Source organism: Ambystoma mexicanum, chromosome 1q, assembly GCF_040938575.1.
Source record: "Ambystoma mexicanum isolate Mex_15411 chromosome 1q, UKY_AmexF1_1, whole genome shotgun sequence".
NCBI classification, from domain to species: Eukaryota; Metazoa; Chordata; class Amphibia; order Caudata; family Ambystomatidae; genus Ambystoma; species Ambystoma mexicanum.
Window position 1 is genome coordinate 1009685030 of NC_090922.1, and position 23563 is coordinate 1009708592.

At 53.5% G+C, this 23563-nt stretch overlaps 1 protein-coding gene across 3 annotated transcripts in view; it reads right to left on the reverse strand.

Annotated features, from left to right (window-relative positions):
* ST6GALNAC3 (ST6 N-acetylgalactosaminide alpha-2,6-sialyltransferase 3) overlaps nt 1-23563 on the reverse strand; it is a 1879573-nt gene that overhangs the window by 1380472 nt on the left and 475538 nt on the right. The window lies entirely within an intron of this gene.

The following is a 23563-nucleotide window of genomic DNA, read 5'->3' on the forward strand; positions in this document are numbered from 1 at the left end:
TAAGATAAGTAGACCGGTGGTACGTTAGAGATTAACGAGAAAAAGTATCAATCTCTAACAATGGGAAGAAATCCCATAGGGTTATATTCGGGGTCGAACATAACAAGTAGTTTCCACTGCCACCAGCCAAAACTCGACAAGGGGGGACGGGACAATGCCCCCTCGAATAACAGATCCAGGAGTAATCGAATTACCCCTACTAGTACGTCCACAATAAGATGGTCTGTACTAGTTCTGTTAGTAAATTTAGGTCTAGTAAAGCCAATGGTGACTTTACATGCCCGGGGAGACAGTAGTCAGTCCCCGGGTATGGAGTCTATGAGGGAGGTCCGCTAGGATGCCCCAGTGTTACGGCACGGAGGGTGCGGTGTAACACACATAGCAAAACATATGAGACCCTATGGAGTAAAAGACCCCATAGCCCATAGAACACATTGACATTCAAAGGAATTATACACACTCATGTCCAAGAGTGGGAAAAAAGAGTCTCACTCTTGGCAGGATGGAAAAAACAAACTCCAGAAATCCAGCAAAGCTGCTGGGGGACTCACTAGGTTAGGAAATTCAGCCTAAACAGATAATTCTCCCTAACACATAGCTAGAAAAACAAGGTCATTGATGCCAGTTCTTATTTAGCTCACCAAGCAGAGTCCTGTTACTGGTTCTGATCAATTTAAGAAAAAGGGGAATGGATGCTTCATTGCTATTCATTTGAAAATTAGAAATATACACTTTTACATATTAATGCACAGGAAATAACACAAAAGGGAGTTTTGCACACATACACTTTCATTTTGTAAGTGATTGATATGCTGGAAGGTTAAGCAGCCTGTTTTGCAATTAACAGGGTAATTCATAGAAATTCGCACAAAAGTGGCGCACGCGGCTAGCGCACAGCGTGCCCGTGCGAATGTCTGCTAAAATCGATTTCCGCGCACAGTGTATTCATGGATTTTCGCATCCAAAACCAGCCGTGGCGCAGTGTGGCGCAGCGACCCTGCAGCAGCGCCAGTTACGCCCCCAAGAACGCCCTCGCGCAAGGAAAAGCCTTCAAAATCCCCAAATAATCGCAAAGGGCTGCGCAAACCCTGGACCAGTTCACAGGGCTGGCAAACAGCAAACGCCAAGCGGGGAACGTGTATTTCAGTGGTTCGCGGGAAGTTCCACATGTGATTGTCCTTTGTACGTGTGCAGCCTCCACCAGGCCCTCACTCATGTCTCCCACCACCCCCACCCCCCATCCACCAGGGGCAGCCTCCACCAGGCCCCCACCCATGTCTCCCACCACCCCCACCCCCCAGCAGTGCAGGGGCAGCCTCCACCAGGCCCCCACTCATGTCTCCCACCACCCCCACCCCCCAGCAGTGCAGGGGCAGCCTCCACCAGGCCCCCACTCATGTCTCCCACCACCCCCACCCCCCAGCCACCAGGGGCAGCCTCCACCAGGCCCCCACTCATGTCTCCCTACACCCCCACCCCCCAGCAGTGCAGGGGCAGCCTCCACCAGGCCCCCACTCATGTCTACCACCACCCCCACCCCCCAGCCACCAGGGGCAGCCTCCACCAGGCCTCCACTCATGTCCCCTATCACCCCCACCCTCCAGCAGTGCAGGGGCAGCCTCCACCAGGCCCCCACTCATGTCCCCCAGCCAACATGTCACCACAATGTAGATCCCTGGCCCTTATGGTCAGCCTCCAAATGCCAAACACCCACCCGAGTATTGCATCCACCCACTTAGAAATGGCAAAAACATGATAGAAGCCCAATTGCAAGTTTGGAAATGAACACATGTCTCTCACATACACCCAATGGGTGTCAGTGAATGTCAAAACCCATATCATGATATGCATGAAACCAATGAGATGATACTACACATTGAACTTTGAAGAAAAAATATGTATTAAAAGCAACATAAATTGAATCAAAAATAAACAAACAATAATAGAAATTAAAAAAAAAAAACAGCAGGTCCGTGAAATAATGCAAAACCCCACAAATCATAATGCAAAGGAAAGGTGTCCAAAGTCACAGTCCACAAAAGTAAATCCAATCGAAAAATAAAATCGAAAACCTTTGCTCCATGGCAAAATCATAATAAAAATTGAAAATCCAAAAGTCAACTATGTACAGATAAACAATCCAGGGTCCATGATCCCAACCGAAGAAATAAAACCTATCCAATAACACTACCTAAAAAAAATAACTATATACAAAAATGTGGCCCATTGTCCAAAAGGTCCAATAAAAATGCTAAACCAAAGGAAACCTAACTCTAACTATAGAACTATTTACAAGGGCAGCGGGCTAGTCCGACGGCTCACTTCGGGATGTTCCGGGCCAGGGCATCATCAAACTCCTGCTCAATGTCCCGGAGGCGCTCCTCCTCCATGGCCCCGAGGGTCCGCAGGGCCGTCCACATGTTCCCCCCAAACTCCCTGTGGTTGCCTCGAGGCACTTGGCACGCCTCAGGGCCCTCCGCATCGAGTTCTCCGCCCTGACCATCGTGAGCCGTGCCTCTTCCGCTCGCTGCCGCTCCGCATCTATGGCGTGGCCCAACCGCTGCCACACGGAAGACACTTGCCGTCCTGGGTCCTCCTGCCCTCCGGCCGATGCCTGCCCCTCCGATGTGGAAGGCCCCGTGCCATCATGGCTCCCACCACGTTGCTGCTGCTGCGCCCCTGCACGTGCACTGCCTCCTGCTGCCTGCACATCCTCCGCTGGCTGGGGTGCAGTCGTTGATGTGGCCACCCCTGCTGGACGTCCGACTCCCGACTGTGGCAGGGATGCCTCCTCCACCAGCCTGGCCGCACCGTCAGAGGCAGCTCCACAGGGCACCCAGGTGACTGATGGGTGGGAAGATGGCACGGAGGACGACTGGCGCATAGGGGGTTCAGTTGAGGAGGGGGTCGTAGCAAGCCCCATCAAACGGAGGAATCCGGCCTTGGTGACCTGTCCCAGTAGGCCGACGCGGTCAACGAGCCATTCGAGATGACGTGCAGTCTCCTCTGCATGTCACCTCACATGGCCCGTTGACGCAACGCCACACCAGTCAGGACAGGCTCAACCGTGACCCGGATAGCCACGTCTGCAGGCAGAGGAAGGCCAGTTGTCGTGAGCTCATCCCCTGCCTGACAACGGGTCTGGACGTAGGCATCCCTGCTGGTGCAAGATGATGCAGTGACAGGATCAGGGACAGGATTGCACACAGGCACCTCTGCGGTGACCTGTGCTGCCTCCTGTCCCTGGTCCTGCACTGCATCACTAGCACCAGTGGAATCCCCACCTCCAGACCCCGTCTCTGCTGCTTGCACGGCCTCCTCCTCCACCAAACCCCCCACCAACCTGGATGACTCCGTGCCATCTTCCCCCGTCGGGCCCTGTGGGGTCCCAGCTGCCCCTTCTGCTGCCGAGGAGTCCAAATCTGACCTCCACCTCTTTGACCTCCCCCCGGCAGCTGCGGCCTGGGACGCGGCACCGGACTCCTCACTCCCCGACGAGATCACAACCTGGGAGGGGAGCTGGGCCTTGCGTCTCCGGCTGGCAGTGCTATCCCCGCCGCTGTGCTCCACAGCACCTTCTCCGCCCTCTTCATCAGTTGACGCTGCAGGGAGAAATAAAACACAGGCATCAGGGCACTGTACACTGGACACATACACACGTCAGTTGCACATGAGTGGCATTGGCAAACCTCAGACATGGCATCACAATCGGCAACACACATGTCATTTCAACTTGCACACATGAGCCATACCACAGCCACATCGCAACTGCCAGCACCATCCATACACATACAACAGCATGAGCAGGCAAAGGTGAGCCAGACATCACATGCAACACAGGGAGTGCACTACACATGCACGCACACCACCACACTTGCATGCATGTGTACACCTCAGCCAACTGTCGCATCCATGTCACATCTGCCAATCAGGCTTCCACATCCCACTGTCACATGCATCCATGTTGCATCACTGTTGCACCCTTGTCAAATACACACACATGCACATGTACACAGAGCTGATACATGCGTGACATCACGAACATGCCCACTTACATAAACATTCATCCAAACATGTGTGCCCACACAACTGCATTTGGCATGCAAGCCTACACACACAAGCACCATCCATGTCTCACACATGACAGCCCTCACATGTGTTAGCCTCACGGTCCTGTACACCCCCACCCATACTCAGCCCCATACAAACAGATGTGCAACCGGCACACTACTGACAGATCACCACACGCACAGCTTACAATCATGATGCATGTACACTTACCGCTCGACTCCAGACGGGTCTGCCTCTCAAGGACCTGGACGTGGAGCACTGGGGATATGCATTCCAGGACCCTCATCTGACCTTCCGACAAGTGGCCCCGGCGCCCCTTAGCATCCGCTGCTTTCAAGAGGCGCCGGGCCTTGTTCAGGGTCCTGGACCTGAAGTCCTCCCAGCGCTTCTTCACATGTTGGAAGTCGCGGACTGCCACCCCCTCCGCGTTGATGGCAGTCACGATGTCCGTCCAGATCCGAGTCCGTCCTTCCTTGTCGGCGCGCACACTTCCGTAGAGGGCATCATACTGCCCCAGGACTTGCTCCACCAGGACACCAACTTCCCTGGCACTGAAGCTGGTGCCCCTCTGCCTCTCTGGCCGGGGGTTGTCAGTGATGCCAGATGTTGCAGTGCCCAACATGACAACCCCAGAGGCAGGAGTGGGTGGGCAACTGGGTCCTGGGGCTGGGCTGTGGAGCGATAGAATCCCAGTCGGGAGTCTTCGGTTCCAGCAGGGGTGGTCACAGCAACAGCACCCCTGGCTGATGTGCAGGCAGCAAATTGCAGGGCACGTGGGCAGCAGGCAGTCAGGCAGCAGCAGATGGCAGGTGGGAGTGTGCTCGGGGCTCTGGGGGGCAGTAATTCGGCCTTGTGCTCAGGAGCGTGGTCTTCCATGTGCTTACGAGTGGCCAGCTTGATATGGAGTGATTTGGCACGTGAAAATCCTGCACGTCTGCGTGCAAATCAAGGAAAGGCCCTTAGCACATATGCACGTCAGCACGCATATGCGATTTCATTGGACCAAATGCCCTTAGCGCGTAAGCGCGTCCGTGACGTGACGCGCGCGGGTGTTTCCCTCATTACACGTGATGACAGAGCACACGTGGATTTCCACCAATCGCGTGTGAAACTTCCTGCGCACCCCAGAAATCCACGTACCCAGGCCAATCGCATGTACGCTCACTTCCCTCCGATTACACACGCTGACACTCGGACGTGCAGTTTTACCACGTGTGCTCGCATATGCGATTTCATTGGCCCAAAGGCCACCATACGCAGCTGTGACGTCACGCGCATGGCCGTAGAGAATGGCGCGTGTAAAAAAAAAGAGATACACGTCCGAGTTTCAAAGCGCGTAATTGGTGCAAATGGCCTCATCGCGTATGCGCGTCTGTGTGTATAAAAGGTACGTGTAGAACACCATTTCCTTGTACGTGCTTTTCGTGGAGAGCGAGTGGGTGAAATCTGTACTTCTTGTCGGTTCACACGCGATTTACTTCACGGCGTTTCCAGTTCATACTCCCCGTTACCTCTGACAGCTTTTTCTCTTTTCCTCTTTTGCCTAGGCCTGTTTCCTCAAACAGCGTTCCCTTTTACTGTTGTCCTGTCTCCTCAGACAGCGTACAATTCTTCTTTTGGCGGGGGTGTTGCCAACACGCACACATGCATATTTTTCACGCTTTTGTTCCTGGCAGATGGTGAGTCGCGCACATATTTAACATCTGTGCTTGCCCCGTGTGTCGCGTACCCCTTCAGAGGTCATTCTAGGCTGCGTGTGACACGCATACGTTCATTCTTGTGTTTCTGGGTACCACAGCGTAGTGCAGGTTTATTTTTCCATGCACGTGGTCTAGGAGGGGTTGCGTGCACCTTACTTCCCTTTTTGGGGGTGCCTGTGCGTTGCGTGACCCGTCATCTTTCCCCAGGGGTGACATACAGCCTTGCTAGAGCACTAGGGTACGATTACCATCTGGTACCCAACCCCTTTGACCCCCAATTGCCCAGGACAATAGTTCACATCGATTCCCATACGCACAATAACATCAGTGCCATGGCTGGGAGGCGACCAAGCCGTAAGGGTGGCAAAGGTGGCCGAGCCCCAAGTGGTGGCCGTGGTGGATCCGGTAGGGGACGTGGCCATGACTTGCAGGGTGCCCCTGGCCCCCCATGTGTGGAGGAGCAGTCAGGGACACCCATGCCCCCCAGCCCATGGTTGAGGTTAACGTGGCTGACACCATCCATGCTCAGCCCTTGTTGGACCAGCCCACTGTGGAACCAGACCTGGCACAGGTTGACTCCATGGCTGACTTCCAGGTCAGCAGGTCTAGGCCACGTGTGCTGGTAAACGTTGGTGTCATCAGGCCATGTGGATCAGGGGCAGCTAGGTCATCTGCTGCCCTGCGTAGGCAGGCTGGGGAGACTGCAGGGGCAGCTGCGACTCCATCCACCCCACCTCTCACACACCCAGCCAGGACAGTGCCGGTCCAAGTCCATCATGCTGACATTCCCCCTGGCACCATCACACTTGAGCTAATGCCTGCACCAACTCCCATGCTGAGTGTGCAATCCCACGCTCCTGCCCCTAGTGTCCAGAGCGGCGTAAGTCACTCAGGATCCCCACCACCTCCCAAGCGGAAGAGGAAGAGTGTTTGTCCAGTAGAGGCTGATGCCCCAGACACGCCTACACAGTCCGGCCCGTCAAGGAAGCCCAGCTTCAATGAGGCTGAACTGAATGCACTTGTAGAGTATGTGTCCGCACATGACCGCGAAATGGTGATTGTTGCAGGATCCAAGACCACACCTGCACAACGTCAGGCACACTGGCAGACCATTGCGGACATCATAAGTGCCCTTGGAATCGTGAGGCACACAGCTAATGAATGCTACAAGCGCTGGAATGACCTGAAGCGCAGGGCAAAGAATAAGCTGGCCTCAAGTCATGCCGCAACTCTAGTGACTGGAGGTGGGTCTCCAGCAGACGACATAGAACTCACTCCACATGAGCAGGTTGCTGGGACCTACGTCACGGAGGAACAGATCCAAGGCGTGGGAGAACTGGCAGATTACGAGGCATTGTCCGGTGAGTGCACATGCATGTGTGTGTCATCCATGTGCATGGTGTGTGTGGGAGGGCTTCTGTTTGGGTGCCAGGGGAGGGTGTGTGTCCCTGAGTGGTTTGGGTCACCCATGTGCCTCTTCCTATACATTCTTGGCACCAGCATTTGGGTATAGCAGCATCCCTTCTGCCAACATTAGACATCCAGCCCAACACCACGCCAGTTGCCCTTGGAGTGTCATCTTGCCACAACATTGTTGCTTATTCACCTCTGTTTATTCAGTCAGATTGTTTGCATACCACCACTTTTACTCTGGATTTCTCAGTCCTATTGTCACATGTCTGACGTGGCTATGGTACAGTGGACTGGCTTAGTTTCCTGGACATGAATAGTTTAGACATGTCCCTGTGCTAAAGGACCATTTTGGACTGGCAGCTGCAGGTTAAACATTTGAACCATTTCAATGAAAAAATCAATTACATGAGCAAACTGGACTGAATGAACAATTGGTGACCTCCTCTCCCTCTTCACTTCATGGCTAGGGTACATGCCATCTGTGTGATGGCATGTGTATTTGACCTGCCAATCACTGGCCAATGTGTGATGCCACTGCTAGGCAGCATGCAGCAAATGTGTTCATCTTCCATCTTGGTGTCATCAATGTGTGCCATCTGCCTCCCTTCACACGCAGTGACGGTGCATGCATGGGAGGGTTTTAGTCATGTGGGACATGTGTCAATCAAGTACTGTTTCTGTAGCCTCTCAGCCCTAATTGTGTGCCATAGTGCTAATGCCTGTTTCCATTCGTTTTCTTTTATGTCTTTGCAGGGGATGACGCACTTGATACTGCTGGGGTTGTGGAGATGGTGCAGACCCAGGAGGGGTCTGAGGGCCGACCGACCACCAGTGAGGGACGTGGTGTGGTGGTGGGTGAGAACCCACAACTGCTGCAGGTCGTGCTCTCAAGGGGTGTCTCTGGCTGCACCTCCCCCGAGCTGTATTCAGGTGTCGATTCGGATGATGAGAACTATGTGCTGTCGCAGGTGAGTGTTCCTGGGAGGGATTCTGTTCTGTCCGACCCACCTGCACCAGGGTTAGAACCCTCAATGGGGATATCAGTGTTGGCAGGTACGCCTTTGGTGGTTACGGATGCAGGGTCACACTCCGCAACATCTGATCCTGTTCCTGGGCCAGCAGATCAGAGGGGGAATGCAGTCCTGCAGCCTCAGGCAGTGCCGGCACAGCAAGGCGCAGTTCGCCTTGCCCCAGACAGGTGTGGTGCCCGCCGACGTGGTGGCCGTCAGCTACCTGGCAATACCGCAAGAGAGCAATCCATATACGGTATGGCAACCCAACAGGCAGCATCATCAGAGATGATGGCTCAGGCCATGGAAAGGGTGGCCACTTCCATTGTCCCCCCCGAAAGGCTGATGGAGCGACTACAGCAGGCAACCAACTCCATCTGCCAGTCACACAGGAAGGAGATGTTGGCGTCCGACAGGGACAGGCGGGCGGCACTGGCGACTCTGCAGGAAGCCATTTCCATAGAGTCCCAGGGCCACAGGGAAGCCCTGAGGGTGGAACTCCTTCACCTCAGGATGACTCTTGTTGAGCTTGAGGCTTCAACAAACAGAAAGACAGAACAGCAGCTGGAGCATCTCACACGTACGCTCTCAGCTGAGATGCAGGCAACTAGGGCAGAGGTCCGGGCATCCTGTGAGTTGTTGCATGGGGACCTCCGCACACTTATCCTCCAGAACGAGACCTAACACACCCGCATGCTTGCAGCCATGGAGGAACAGACTAGGGCTTTGCGTGGGCTGCCTCCCATAGTGCCACCACCTCCTGATGCAGCTGCAGAGGGTGAGGAGAGCGACAGCAGTGATACTCCCACAATAGGGTAGCCGTGTAGGCCATTTTTTTGCAATATCCACACAGGTGGGTTTTGGTGTGCATCCTGTCCTCGGACCTCCTGGGTGGCCTCCCCCACCCCCCTGGGCCCATTAATGGCCATTTTTGATGTTTTTTTTTTTTTTTGGGACAGTGTGTTGCCTTGTGTGGCTCCCGTGGGCATACGCTGCATTGTGGCTGGACACATGCAGGCTTGTCATGAATTTGGTTCAGATGCTTGGGTTTTTGTGTCACACACCCCTCCTGCTTCCCGTTTCCATGGGCTTGCAAAGGGTGTGCCCAAGTGACATTGACGTACATGGTGACATTGGACTCCCATCAGCTGTGTGGGCAGTCTGTAGTCAATACTGTGTATACATTCATAGTGCATATTGTTGTTGTATTGTACACTGCATAGTGTATTGATATGTGCCTCTGCATCCATCTCATCCTCCTAATTTGCAGGTCCATTCCTCATGTCTTCACAATGCGGTCCACCTTGGAACTGGAGTCCATGTTGTAAACAGTGCACCTACACTCTTGCGTGGCGCTAACACTGTATACTTGGAAGTGTTCGGAGGGCTGACATCATCAGTTAGTGAGGCTAGCAAATTTTTAAGTCTGTAATGTCATGTTTAAGGTAGGTTGGAGGTTGTGTAGGTGATTGTTATTCTTGGTAAGTATTTGGTAATGTGTATTGCATTACTGTGAGCATTTCATGTGTGGACATGTTTCCATTAGGGACACTGTAGCTGGTGACACTTGGGGCATGTTGTGGGGATTCATTTCTTTCCTCTCACATTGCATGACATGCCATGGTGTGTTATGTGGCCGTGCCGCGGAGGGGTTGGGTGACATGGCACTGTTTTCATGTAGTATTTTGCGAGTGGGTATTCATTTCTGCAGCATGGAAGTGTCTTTTGATGACACTGCATTGGTGGTGTTTGTGTAGGTAGGGATGCACACATTGTGACACTCCCACGTGAACAATCTCAGGCTGCTATGGTTCTGACAGTTGACTGTCCCTTTGTTCATCTTAATTGTCAGGTCGAGTCATCATTGCTTATCAGATGGTATGTGCCAGGGCTGTGTGCACTTCACTGGGGTGTGATTTCTATGTGAAGTAATTAGCCACCAGCTGCGTATGGGCTGCCTCACCCTGTGCCCTCTCCCCTCCCATGCGCAGCGGGCGTGCATGTGGTTGGGGATGTGGGGGCACCACCATGTCCACAGCCAGGCCCCGGCGTGTTGCAACATTGTGCAGGACACATGCTGCCACTATGATCCTGCACACTACTGGGGGCACATATAACAGCTGCCCGCCAGAACGGTCAAGGGAGCGAAAGCATGACTTGTGCGCTCCACTATGCCCCGGGTTGAAATATGGGCTGTGTTGTATCTTACCTCTGGAGGCGTGATGGGGTTCCGAATTGGCGTCATCATGTGGGTGCTCAGAGGGTAGGCACTGTCCCCTGGTGAGGAGGTGATGGGTATCATTAGTGGGGTAGTGACATAACTCTGCATCTGACATGCATGCATGTGCAGTGGCATTCATACTCACCAAGCAGCCATCTATCGCCATGCCGCCCAGCTTCTAGGTCCTGGCTTAGGGTAGACATTCGGTAAATGAAGCTGTCGTGGGTGGACCCTGGATAGTTGGCATATACTGAGGTGATGAGTCCCTTAGCATTACATACTACCTGCACGTTGATGGAATGCCAGTGCTTGCGGTTCCTATAGATGTGCTCAGATGCCCTGGGGGGACGTAGTGCCACATGGGTGCAGTCAATGGCACCTAGCACTTTTGGGAATTGTGCCACACCGTAGAAATCGAGGGTGGCAGCCTGCCTTTCTGCAGGTGTCCTGGGCAGGTATATGTGCCTACGGACTGATGGGCGTGCAGTGATGATGTTCAAGACCTGGTGTAGGCAGCGCGACTGCGTGGCCTGTGACACCCCACCCACTATGGCACTTGTCCGCTGAAATGATCCGGTGGCCAAGAAGTGCAGTACATTGAGGACCTTCTCCAGGGGGCTGAGTGCTTGGGAGCACAGGGTGGGTGATGTGAGGTCATCCTCCCACTCACTGACCAGGTCCAGTATTATTTGTGGTGGAAACCTGTACCTCCCATACACCTGGTCATCAGGCGTACCAAAAAGGCTGGTTCTGGGAGTGAAAATTCTGGCCCTCACTATCCTCCTCCTCCTCCTTTGGTAACCCACGGCCACTGCTGCTAGGAACGGTATATTCATCCTGGAGTATGAGCTTGTTTGTTGTTTGCGCGCACTTTTATGCTGCGCGGGTCGACGTACACCTGCTTCATGCTGGTGTACGTGTTTCAGGATTGGACCATTTATTTTTCGGCACGTCGTAGGCGAACGTGTGAATCTTCCCGCCCACTCCAGGAATACATGTAGCACGCTCTCCCAGGCCCAGTCGCGAGTAAATATTCCCGCCCACCCCTGGAATACATGTACCCCACTCTCACAGGCCCAGTCGCGTGTGGATATTCACGCGCACCCCGAAGTACACATACCCAGGCCAATCGCATGTGGAACCTCCCGCACACCCCGTAGTACACGTACACAGGCCAATCGCGTGTGGAACTTCCTGCGCACCCTGAAGTACACGTACCCAGGTCAATCGCGTGTGGAACTTCCCGCACACCCCGTAGTACACGTACCCAGGCCAATCGCGTGTGGAACTTCCCGCGCACCCCGAAGTACACGTACCCAGGCCAATCGCGTGTGGAACTTCCTGCGCACCCCATAGTACACGTACCCAGGCCAATCGCGTTGTTAGGGATAATTCTCTGTTTAGGCTGAATTTCCTAACCTAGTGAGTCCCCCAGCAGCTTTGCTGGATTTCTGGAGTTTGTTTTTGTTCCATCCTGCCAAGAGTGAGACTCTTTTTCTCCCACTCTTGGACATGAATGTGTGTAATTCCTTTGAATGTCAATGTGTTCTATGGGCTATGGGGTCTTTTACTCCATAGGGTCTCATATGTTTTTCTATGTGTGTTACACCGCACCCTACGTGCCGTAACACTGGGGCGTCGTAGCGGACCTCCATCATAGACTCCATACCCGGGGACTTACTACTGTCTCCCCGGGCATGTAAAGTCACCATTGGCTTTACTAGACCTAAATTTACTAACAGAACTAGTACAAACCATCCTATTGTGGACGTACTAGTAGGGGTACAGTAGGGGGTTTTTCTTCGCCTCAGGACACAGTGGTCGAATTGCCCGTGCAGAGCACCTCAGCAACCGGATAGCCACTAACCCCTGTACTGCGACCAAAAGGTGGTGCCTTGTGACGGAGCACTCCGCGGCTGGTCTCTTCCCTGGTGGTGCACCGGACTTCACTTTTCTTCGACGACAAGATCATCTCTACTCTTGGCAAAGACCCGACGTGCATCCACCACCAGGAACAACTGCCCCCGCCGGAGCTGCCCTCCACAACAAGGTACCGTGTCTGCCTGGCTTCCCTTTCGATCGGTTCGAGTGAGGTGTCTTAATCCTCTCCTTTCCGTTGGGTCGCCTCCAAGCTTTCTCACATATTGTTCTGAACTGGTTCAATCTTCCAATAAAAATTTGCTACAAAGACTCAAACGCATTTCCACTAGAGGCTTTTGGGACATATCGCCTTGTCTCTCTCCGAGTGGGCCTGGCCGCTGAACTTTATGATCTATTGTGGTTCTTGCCTTCTTGCCTTGCATTTTTCCCGTGAAGTATTGAACTGTGTTGATTTCGTAACCTGCTTATTTTTCTCTCCCGTCCTAACTAATATTAGAGTGTCATCTAGGTTGAGACATACACCTCTGTCTGCAAATAAGTGGTGCCGGTAGAACCTAGACTTGTCGAAATATTGTTAGGGGGATTGATCGTTTCTTCTTCGTAGAGTAATTGTATTTGACTTGTTTGCTGTGATAGTGCCATAGTGTTTTTGATAGATGTTTCGTTATAAATAAATACCTTAATATCTTTACACTGAGCCTCGTTGCGTGTTTGCTTGTCTTACTGTGAAGAATTGCCCTATATTGTATACTCCACATACTGCTTAACTCTTCTTGAGGGAAGTCTGATAACTAACCACAAAGCTTATCACTAAAAACAGCAACTTTCAGAAACATGTCTGCGATGGAAACTTACAGTCAAGAGTCCTTGTCAGGTGAAAATACTGAGAGTTTGCGAGCTCTCTGTAGGCAAGAGAATCTTCCTGTAAGAGGCAAGAAGTTAGAACTAATAGAGAGATTGCTGGCAAACCAAAGTCTGGGTACTGGTTCAGAGGATCCAATTTCTCCAGCAAATGTAGATAACAGTGATCTAAATCGTAATTCTGATGATAGCGATGAAGAGGCTGAAGAGGAAAGAGAGGCTAACGAAACTGTCTCCCCTGCTCCTCTACCTGCCTTGCTAGCTGTGCCTACGGGGCCCATACCAGGTCCCACAAGTAACCCGGCTTATTTTGAACTCGAAAAAATGAAGCTCGAATTAGAATACAAACGGTTCTTGGCTCAATCTGAACGAAACCAAGAGCTCGAGTTCAGACGAATTAATGCCCAGTCTGAGCAGAAGCAAGCTGAGTTAAGACTCAGGGAAATAGAACTTAATCACGAGTTAGAGATGAAAAAGTTGTCTATGGAAAATGCTTCTCTCTCCTCTGGTTCCTCTAGGAGCTCCAGTCCCAAAAGACCCCGGATGCCGAAGGAATTAGTGGGTATTTATGAACAGAGACTGGATGTGTTGGATTGCTTGAAACTGTTTGAGTACAATCATGGGCTCCAGGACATCACCGGGAATGATTTACTTCCCTGGTTGTTCTCTAGGCTCCCTCCTGTTGCGACTGATGTGGTAATGGAGTTGGGGGAGGCGGATAAGACGGATTACGAAAGTGTGAAACTAGCTTTGATAGCTATATTCGGGAAGACCCCTTCCCAGTATCTTAAGAGGTTTAGAACCCTCAAAAAGCATGATGGTACCCCTTGGGCTACCTGGGTGAGTGAAGGGTTGAAAAACTTAGAGGGATGGATTAAGGGTTACAAAGTGAACACTTATGAGGGTATGAGGAATCTTTTTATGTTGGAGTCTATTTATGATGCCTGTTCTCCTGAGCTCAGACAGCACTTGGCTGATGCGAAGGAATTGGATTCCCGGAAGCTAGCTAGGGCTGCTGACTTATGGGTTGCCAACAGGGCTACTCATAAGGATTCTGGGGCAACTCATAAAAAGGATGAGGGAAAACAGCCTAGAAAAGACTCAAAAGAGAATTCTAATAACTCAAATTCCAAAGAGGGCCCCAAACAAAACCAGAAGGGTAAGCCACAAAGAAAACCACAGCAGAATAGTGTGTCTTCTGGTGCCAAACCGGAAGGAGGTCAGAACAAGCCACCATTCCAGAAAGCATTTGGTAAATGCTTTGTTTGTGGCTCGACTGACCACGTGAAAGGAGATCCCAGATGTAAGGGTAAACCTTCAGGGGTCCAGCTTGTCTCCTTAGCCTTCGCTCCAGAGGAGGAAGTCCAAATGGCAAGTGGAAACTTTCTACTGCTAGCTGACGAACCCATTGGAGTCTCAGCCAGCGTTTCTTTAGTATCTCTGGGGTTGTGAGAACAACAGAATTTAGATGTCTATAATTCTATCCCCGATAATACTAAAGAGTATTATAAGGACAGTGTCCAGGTGAATGGTCAGGAGACTCCTGCCATTAGGGACACTGGGGCCAGCATAACTGTGGTGGATTAATCGTTTTGTCAGGCTGAGGATGTTGCTAAGGCACCCAAACGCCTCACCAAGTTAGCTGGAGGGCCTGTGCAGATGCTTCCCCAATTACCAGTTCTCATCCAGTGTAACGACATGACTGTGAAGATACCTGTCAGCATACAGAGTGAGGTACCAGGACGTGTACTGTTGGGTAACGATTTGAAAACTCTCGGAGTTGTATCGCATACTCCCAGACCTCCTAGTAAACAGTTACAGGAGCTAACCAGACCCGCAAGAGAGAGGACCATGCACGGTACTCTCCAGGAGATGATGAAGAAAGGAATCACTCCTGCTCCACTGGAATTGTCGGCCGCTGTCTCCAAGAAATCAGAAGCGAAAGGGCAACCTAAGACTTCTATCCCGAAACCAGCAGCCAGCATTCCAGTGCAGCCAACACGGACTTCCCCGCGGTTGTCCAAAGTTACACCCGTAACTCCACCTCCAGCCGAGGCTGAGAGGGAGGTACAAGCCTGTGTGGTAGAATTAGACTCTGAGGAAGAGCTAATGGAAGGCCAGGAACTCATTGGAGATCTGGATCCTGTTGACCATCCTGAGCTACAGTCTTTACTGGCAGAAGGTGGACCCAGCAGGGCAGACTTCAGTAAGGGACAGAGGGAATGTCCAACTCTGGAAGGTCTTCGCCACCAGGCAGAAGCTCAGGCTGAAGGGAAAGAGCCTGGGCAATACAGGTTGCACTGGGAAGATGGCCTCTTCTACAGTGAACCGACCGAGTCTGCACCTGGAGACTACAAACGACTTGTAGTACCCCAAGAGAACAGACCACAGTTCTTGCAGTTAGCCCACGAGATTCCTTTGGCTGGTCACTTGAGTTTCAAGAAGACTAAGGAAAGGCTCTATCTCTACTTCTATTGTCCGAAGATGGGGGCAGAAGTGGAAAAACACTGCAGGAGCTGCCACACCTGCCAGACCTCTGGTAAGGTTGGCTCCTAGAATGTGGCACCTTTAGTGCCTCTCCCAGTTGTGGGAGTCCCATTTGAGAGAGTAGGGATGGACATTGTTGGTCCCCTTGATCCTCCAACCTCCTCAGGCAACAGGTTTATACTTGTTGTAGTAGGCCATGCTACTGGGTATCCTGAGGCAATTCCTATGAGGACTGTTAGAGCTCCGGCTGTGGCTAAGGCCCTCCTTGGTATTTTTACTAGGGTCGGGTTTCCTAAGGAAGTCATCTCTGACAGGGGGTCAAACTTTATGTCCCACTACATGAAGGCCATGTGGAAAACCTGTGGAGTTACTTACAAGTTCTCCACAGCTTACCACCCACAAACCAATGGGTTGGTAGAACGGTTCAACCGAACCATGAAGAGCATGATAGGTGCTTTAGAAGAACCATTAAACGTAAGTGGGACCTTCTACTGCCATGCCTTCTTTTTGCTTATAGAGAAGTCCCTCAGGAGGGAGTAGGTTACTCTCCCTTCGAACTACTCTATGGTCATCCCGTCAGAGGTCCGTTGGCCCTGATTAAGGAGGGGTTGGAGAGTGCTCCTTCCCCCAAGCCAGTCAGAGTGACTGACTACGTGATAGGTCTCCGGAGGAGAATGTCACACATGATGACGGAAGCAAGCGATAACTTGAAAGCTGGACAAGCATTGGTCAAGCACTGGTATGATCAAAAGGCTAACATGGTTGATTTCGCTCAAGACCAGCTCATTCTCATTATGATCCCAACAAGGCAGAGGGTCTTGCAAGATAAGTGGATGGGACCCTTCAGAGTTGTGGGTAAACTCAGAGAGGTCAAATATCTGGTGGACTTGGGCAATCCCAAGGAGGCTCTGACAGTCTTCCATACCAACCGCCTCAAAGCGTATGTCTCAAGACCCGATGTAGGAGCGTTGCTTCTAGCATCATACAAGGAAGAAGAAGAGAGTGAAGCTCTTCCGGATCTCCTCAGAGGCTTACCTTTAGATGAAAAAATTGAAGGAGTAAATCTCTCCTCCAATCTGACACCCGAGCAACAAGAAGAGTGCAAATCTATGTTGGATCAGTTTGCCTCTCTGTTCTCGCTTTCACCAGGCTTGACCCCTTGGAGCCAGCACAACATACTCACTGGTGACTGTCTTCTGGTCAAAAGCAGAGGATACCGAATGTCAGAGAACGTACGAACCCACATCAAAGGTGAGGTCAGCAAGATGCTCGATCTCGGGGTAATAGAGCTCTCTACTAGTCCATGGTCTAGCCCAGTTGTGTTAGTACCAAAGGCCAGATCGAAAGAACTTAGATTCTGCGTGGATTATAGAGCTCTTAATGCAGTCACCAAGACTGATGCCCACCCTTTGTCAAGAACAGATGAGTTGGTGGATAAACTTGGCGCCGCCAAGTTCCTCAGCACATTTGACTTGACGTCAGGCTATTGGCAATTAGCCCTGACAGACCATGCCAAGGAGAAAACTGCATTTTCTACTCCCGTTGGCTTATACCAGTTTAAGGTAATGCCTTTCGGATTGAAGAATGCACCTGCTACATTTCAACGGATGGTAAACCCGGTTCTGAATTGGATAGAGGACTTCTGCATGGCATACTTGGATGACATCACAGTGTTCAGCAATTCCTGGGAAGAACATGTAAACCACCTGAGAGATGTTTTGCAGGCTCTTGGACGAGCCAATCTGAACATAAAAGAGAGTAAATGCCAAATTGGACAGAGTAAGGTAGTCTATCTTGGACATGATGAAGGAGGTGGAGAAATAAGGCCTTTGCTCAGTAAGATTGAAGCTGTGCAAAATTGGACAACACCTACTACTCAAACCCAAGTGAGAGCCTTCCTAGGCCTCACTGGGTATTACAGGAATTTCATAGAGAACAATGGGACCATAGCTTCTCCACTGAATGTCATCTCCTCGCCCAAATTTCCTAAAAAGGTTAGAGGGAACGAGGAGTGCAATCAGGCTTTTGAAAACCTGAAAAAGGCTCTTTGCCAAGCCCCAGTACTCAGAGCTCCTGATTACCGCCAACACTTCATTGTGCAGACAGATGCTTCAAATGTAGGAATAGGTGCCGTACTCAGTCAACTGGATGGGGAAGGTAGGGAGCACCCCGTTTGCTTCATCAGCCGCAACCTGAAGGATCCTGAAACAAGGTGGGCAACAATCGAAAGAGAGTGCTTTGCTATCGTGTGGGCTCTGAAGAGGTTTAGGCCGTACTTGTATGGTTCTACTTTTGTCATTCAGACTGACCACCAACCCTTGAGATGGTTAATGCAAATGAAAGGGGAAAAACCAAAACTATTGAGATGGTCGATCTGCCTGCAAGGGTTTGATTTCACCAATGAGCACAGGTCAGGATGTCACCACCAAAATGCTGATGGTCTCTCTAGGATGTATGTCATCGACTAGAGGTATGAGATTCATCCAGGAGTGGATTAAATCCTCCTGTCCCTTAGTCTGGGGGGGGGGCAAGTGTTAGGGAGAATTCTCTGTTTAGGCTGAATTTCCTCACCTAGTGAGTACCCCAGCAGCTTTGTTGGATTTCTGGAGTTTGTTTTTTTCCATCCTGCCAAGAGTGAGACTCTTTTTCTCCCACTCTTGGACATGAATGTGTGTAATTCCTTTGAATGTCAATGTGTTCTATGGGCTATGGGGTCTTTTACTCCATAGGGTCTCATATGTTTTTCTATGTGTGTTACACCGCACCCTACGTGCCGTAACACTGGGGCGTCCTAGCGGACCTCCATCATAGACTCCATACCCGGGGACTGACTACTGTCTCCCCGGGCATGGAAAGTCACCATTGGCTTTACTAGACCTAAATTTACTAACAGAACTAGTACAAACCATCCTATTGTGGACGTACTAGTAGGAGTAATTCGATTACTCCTAGGTCTGTTACTCGAGGGGGCACTGTCCTGTCCCCCCTCGTCGAGTTTTGGCTGGTGGCAGTGGAAACTACTTGTTATATTCGACCCCGAATATAACCATATGGGATTCTTCCCATTGTTAGAGATTGATACTGTTTCTCGTTAATCTCTAACATACCACCGGCCTACTTATCTTAAATACGTCTATCAGATGGTATTTTCTGCCAGAACTCGGTTTTTAAAATGGCGTTTGTGTTCGTCTCTGTGACTCCTAAACCAAAGGTTGAGCCCTTTGTTCCACTTTTGGCGGGCCTCTTTACAGAGACCCTCCAAAGTGGTGCCATTCTGTCTGGATTACCACACTGGTGTGGGAGGGGGTTTAGGCACCCTGGACCAAGTTGCCTTGCCAACTCCGGTTGCACTCTGGTGTGATTGGCCCAAGTGGTGAGCCTCTCCACTCACCACTTAGCATGTGTTGATTGACAGCTAGGCTGAATCAATGGGGGTTTTCTGCATAAAAGCAGGGCTTTTGGGACTGGATCTTCAGAAGTCGCCACAGGACCTAAGAATCCGGCGAGGGTAAAGCTGAGCCGACCTGCAATGACGACACCTCCGGTGGAGCCCTGCGGAACTGACTCACCACTTCCCGACGACAGAGGAGATCTCCCTGCCGGAGAGTCTCTTCCCCTGACTGGTGGGAACAACCAGTCCCCTTTGCTTTTTCTTCGCCTCAGGACGCAGTGGTCGAATTGCCCGTGCAGAGCACCTCGGCAACCGGATAGCCACTAACCCCTGTACCGCGACCAAAAGGTGGTGCCTTGTGACGGAGCACTCCGTGGCTGGTCTCTTCCCTGGTGGTGCACCGGACTTCACTTTTCTTCGACGACGAGATCATCTCTACTCTTGGCAAAGACCCGACGTGCATCCACCACCAGGAACAACTGCCCCTGCCGGAGCTGCCCTCCGCAACAAGGTACTGTGTCCGCCTGGCTTCCCTTTCGATCGGTTCGAGTGAGGTGTGTTAATCCTCTCCTCTCCGTTGGGTCGCCTCCAAGCTTTCTCACGTATTGTTCTGAACTGGTTCAATCTTCCAATAACAATTTTCTACAAAGACTCGAACGCATTTCCACTAGAGACTTTTGGGACATATCGCCTTGCCTCTCTCCGAGTGGGCCTGGCCGCTGAACTTTATGATCTATTGTGGTTCTTGCCTTCTTGCCTTGCATTTTTCCCGTGAAGTATTGAACTGTGTTGATTTCGTAACCTGCTTATTTTTCTCTCCCGTCCTAACTAATATTAGAGTGTCATCTAGGTTGAGGCATACACCTCTGTTTGCAAATAAGTGGTGCCGGTAGAACCTAGACTTGTCGAAATATTGTTAGGGGGATTGATTGTTTCTTCTTCGTAGAGTAATTGTATTTGACTTGTTTGCCGTGATAGTGCCATAGTGTTTTTGATAGATGTTTCATTATAAATAAATACCTTAATATCTTTACACTGAGCCTCGTTGCGTGTTTGCTTGTCTTACTGTGAAGAATTGCCCTATATTGTATACTCCACATAATGCTTAACTCTTCTTGAGGGAAGTCTGACTGCTCAGCCACAGCTACCAAGTGAATCTGTGTGGTACAGACTGCTACCAAGTGGGTTTACTGCCAAACACCTGTAGTCCTAAATCTTTTGCAGTGGTCCCAGAGGGAACTGCACAGGTTTCCGCCTAACACTAACACATGCGTGTGGAACTTCCTGCGCACCCTGAAGTATACGTACCCAGGCCAATCGCGTGTGGAACTTCCCGCGCACCCCGTAGTTCACGTACCCAGGCCAATCGCGTGTGGAACTTCCCGCGCACCCCGAAGTACACGTACCCAGGCCAATCGCGTGTGGAACTTCCCGCGTACCCCGTAGTACACGTACCCAGGCCAATCGCGTGTGGAACTTCCCGCGCACCTCGAAGTACACGTATCCAGGCCAATCACGTGTGGAACTTCCCGCGCACCCCGAAGGACACGTACCCAGGCAAATCGCACGGCTGGGGGGTGGGGGTGATGGGAGACATGAGTGGGGGCCTGGTGAAGGCTGCCCCTAGTGGCTGGGGGGTTGGGGTGCAGGGGGACATGTGTGGGAGCCTGGTGGAGGCTGCCCCCGCACTGCTGGGGGTGGGGGAGCAGGGAGACATGAGTTGGACATGAGTGGGGGCCTGGTGGAGGCTGCCCCTGCACTGCTGGGGGGTGGGGGTGATGGAAGACATGAGTGGGGGCCTGGTGGAGGCTGCCCCTGGTGGCTGGGGGGTGGGGGTGGAGGTAGACATGGGTGGGGGCCTGGTGGAGGCTGCCCCTGCACTGCTGGGGGGTGGGGGTGATGGGAGACATGAGTGGGGGTCTGGTGGAGGCTGTCCCTGCACTGCTGGGGGGGCAGGGTGATGGGAGACATGAGTGGGGGCCTGGTGGAGGCTGCCCCTGGTGGCTGGGGGGTGGGGGTGGTGGAAGACATGGGTGGGGGCCTGGTGGAGGCTGCCCCTGCACTGCTGGGGGGTGGGGGTGATGGGAGACATGAGTGGGGGCCTGGTGGAGGCTGCCCCTGGTTGCTTGGGTGTGGGGCTGCAGGGGGACATGTGTGGGAGCCTGGTGGAGGCTGCCCCTGCACTGCTGGGGGGTGGGGGTGATGGGAGACATGAGTGGGGCCCTGGTGGAAGCTGCACCTGGTGGCTGGGGGGTGGGGGTGCAGGGGGACATGTGTGGGAGCCTGGTGGAGGCTGCCCCTGCACTGCTGGGGGGTGGGGGTGATGGGAGACATGAGTGGGGGCCTGGTGGAGGCTTCCCCTGGTGGCTTGGGGGTGCAGGGGGACATGTGTGGGAGCCTGGTGGAGGCTGCTCCTGCACTGCCGGGGTGTGGGGGTGATGGGAGACATGAGTGGGGGCCTGGTGGAGGCTGCCCCTGGTGGCTGGGGGGTGGGGGTGGTGGTAGACATGGGTGGGGGCCTGGTGGAGGCTGCCCCTGCACTGCTGGGGGGTGGGGGTGATGGGAGACATGAGTGGGGGCCTGGTGGAGGCTGCCCCTGGTGGCTGGGGGGTGGGGTGCAGGGGGACATGAGTGGGAGCCTGGTGGAGGCTGCCCCTGCACTGCAGGGGGGTGGGGGTACAGGGAGACATGAGTTGGACGTGAATGGGGGCCTGGTGGAGGCTTCCCCTGCACTGCTGGAGGGTGGGGGGGTTTGGGAGACATGAGTGGGGGCCTGGTGGAGGCTGCCCCTGGTGGCTGGGGGGTGGGGGTGGTGGTAGACATGGGTGGGGGCCTGGTGGAGGCTGCCCCTGCACTACTGGGGGGTGGGGGTGATGGGAGACATGAGTGGGGCCTGGTGGAGGCTGCCCCTGGTGGCTGGGGGTGGTGGTAGACATGGGTGGGGGCCTGGTGGAGGCTGCCCCTGCACTGCTGGGGGTGGGGGTGATGGGAGACATGAGTGGGGGCCTGGTGGAGGCTGCCGCTGGTGGCTGGGGGTTGGGGTGGTGGTAGATATGGGTGGGGGCCTGGCAGAGGCTGCCCCTGCACTGCTTGGGGGTGGGGGTGATGGGAGACATGAGTGGGGGCCTGGTGGAGGCTGCCCCTGCACTGCTGGGGGGTGGGGGAGATGGGAGACATGAGTGGGGGCCTGGTGGAGGCTGCCCCTGGTGGCTGGGGGGTGGTGGTAGACATGGGTAGGGGTGGTGGTAGACATGGGTGGGGGCCTGGTGGAGGCTGCCCCTGCACTGCTGGGGGGTGGGGGTGATGGGAGACATGAGTGGGGGCCTGGTGGAGGCTGCCCCTGGTGGCTGGGGGGGTGGGGGTGGTGGTAGACATGGGTGGAGGCCTGGTGGAGGCTGCCCCTGGTGGCTGGGGGTGATGGGAGACATGAGTGGAGGCCTGGTGGAGGCTGCCCCACACTGCTGGGGGGTGGGGGTGATGGGAGACATGAGTGGGGGCCTGGTGGAGGCTGACCCTGGTGGCTGGGGGGTGGGGGTGCAGGGGGACATGTGTGGGAGCCTGGTGGAGGCTGCCCCTGGTGGCTGGGGGGTGGGGGTGATGGGAGACATGAGTGGGGGCCTGGTGGAGGCTGCCCCTGGTGGCTGGGGTTGGGGATGGTGGTAGACATGGGTGGGGGCCTGGTGTAGGCTGCCCCTGCACTGCTGGGGTTTGGGGGTGCAGGGGGACATGTGTGGGAGCCTGGTGGAGGGTGCCCCTGCACTGCTGGGGGGTGGGGGTGATGGGAGACATGAGTGGGGGCCTGGTGGAGGCTGCCCCTGCACTGCTGGGGTGTGGCGGTGCAGGGGGACATGGGTGGGAGCCTGGTGGAGGCTGCCCCTGCACTGCTGGGGGGTGGGGGTGATGGGAGACATAAGTGGGGGCCTGGTGGAGGCTGCCTCTGCACTGCTGGGGGTTGGGGGTGATGGGAGACATGTGTTGGTGATCAGTAGTGCAAGGTGACATGTGGGTTGGCTGGTGGGCATGGCCATGGTGGATGGGTTGCCTGTGGGACAAGAGCAGGGGTGCAGGGTAGTATCCTGTGGTGTGGGCTGCCTGCAGGGGCCGTGGAGGGTGTAGAGGGAACACCTGGGAGGACCCACATGGCCAAATCACGTGTAGCATTCCCCGGCACCACCGAAATACAAGTACCCTGCTGAAATTGCGTGTGAATCTTCCCGCGTACCTCGGAATACACGTACCCAGGCCAATCGCGTGTGGAACTTCCCACGCACCCCGAAGTACACGTACCCAGGCCAATCGCTTGAGGAACTTCCCGCGCACCCCGAAGTACACCTACCCAGGCCAATCGTGTGTGGAACTTCCCGCGCACCCCGTAGTACACGTACCCAGGCTAATCGCGTGTGGAACTTCCCGCGCACCCCGAAGTACACGTACCCAGGCCAATCGTGTGTGGAACTTCCCGCGCACCCAGGAACACGCGCACACGCTATTTTTCACACAGCGGGTGTCCGTGTTTGTCGGTTCCCCT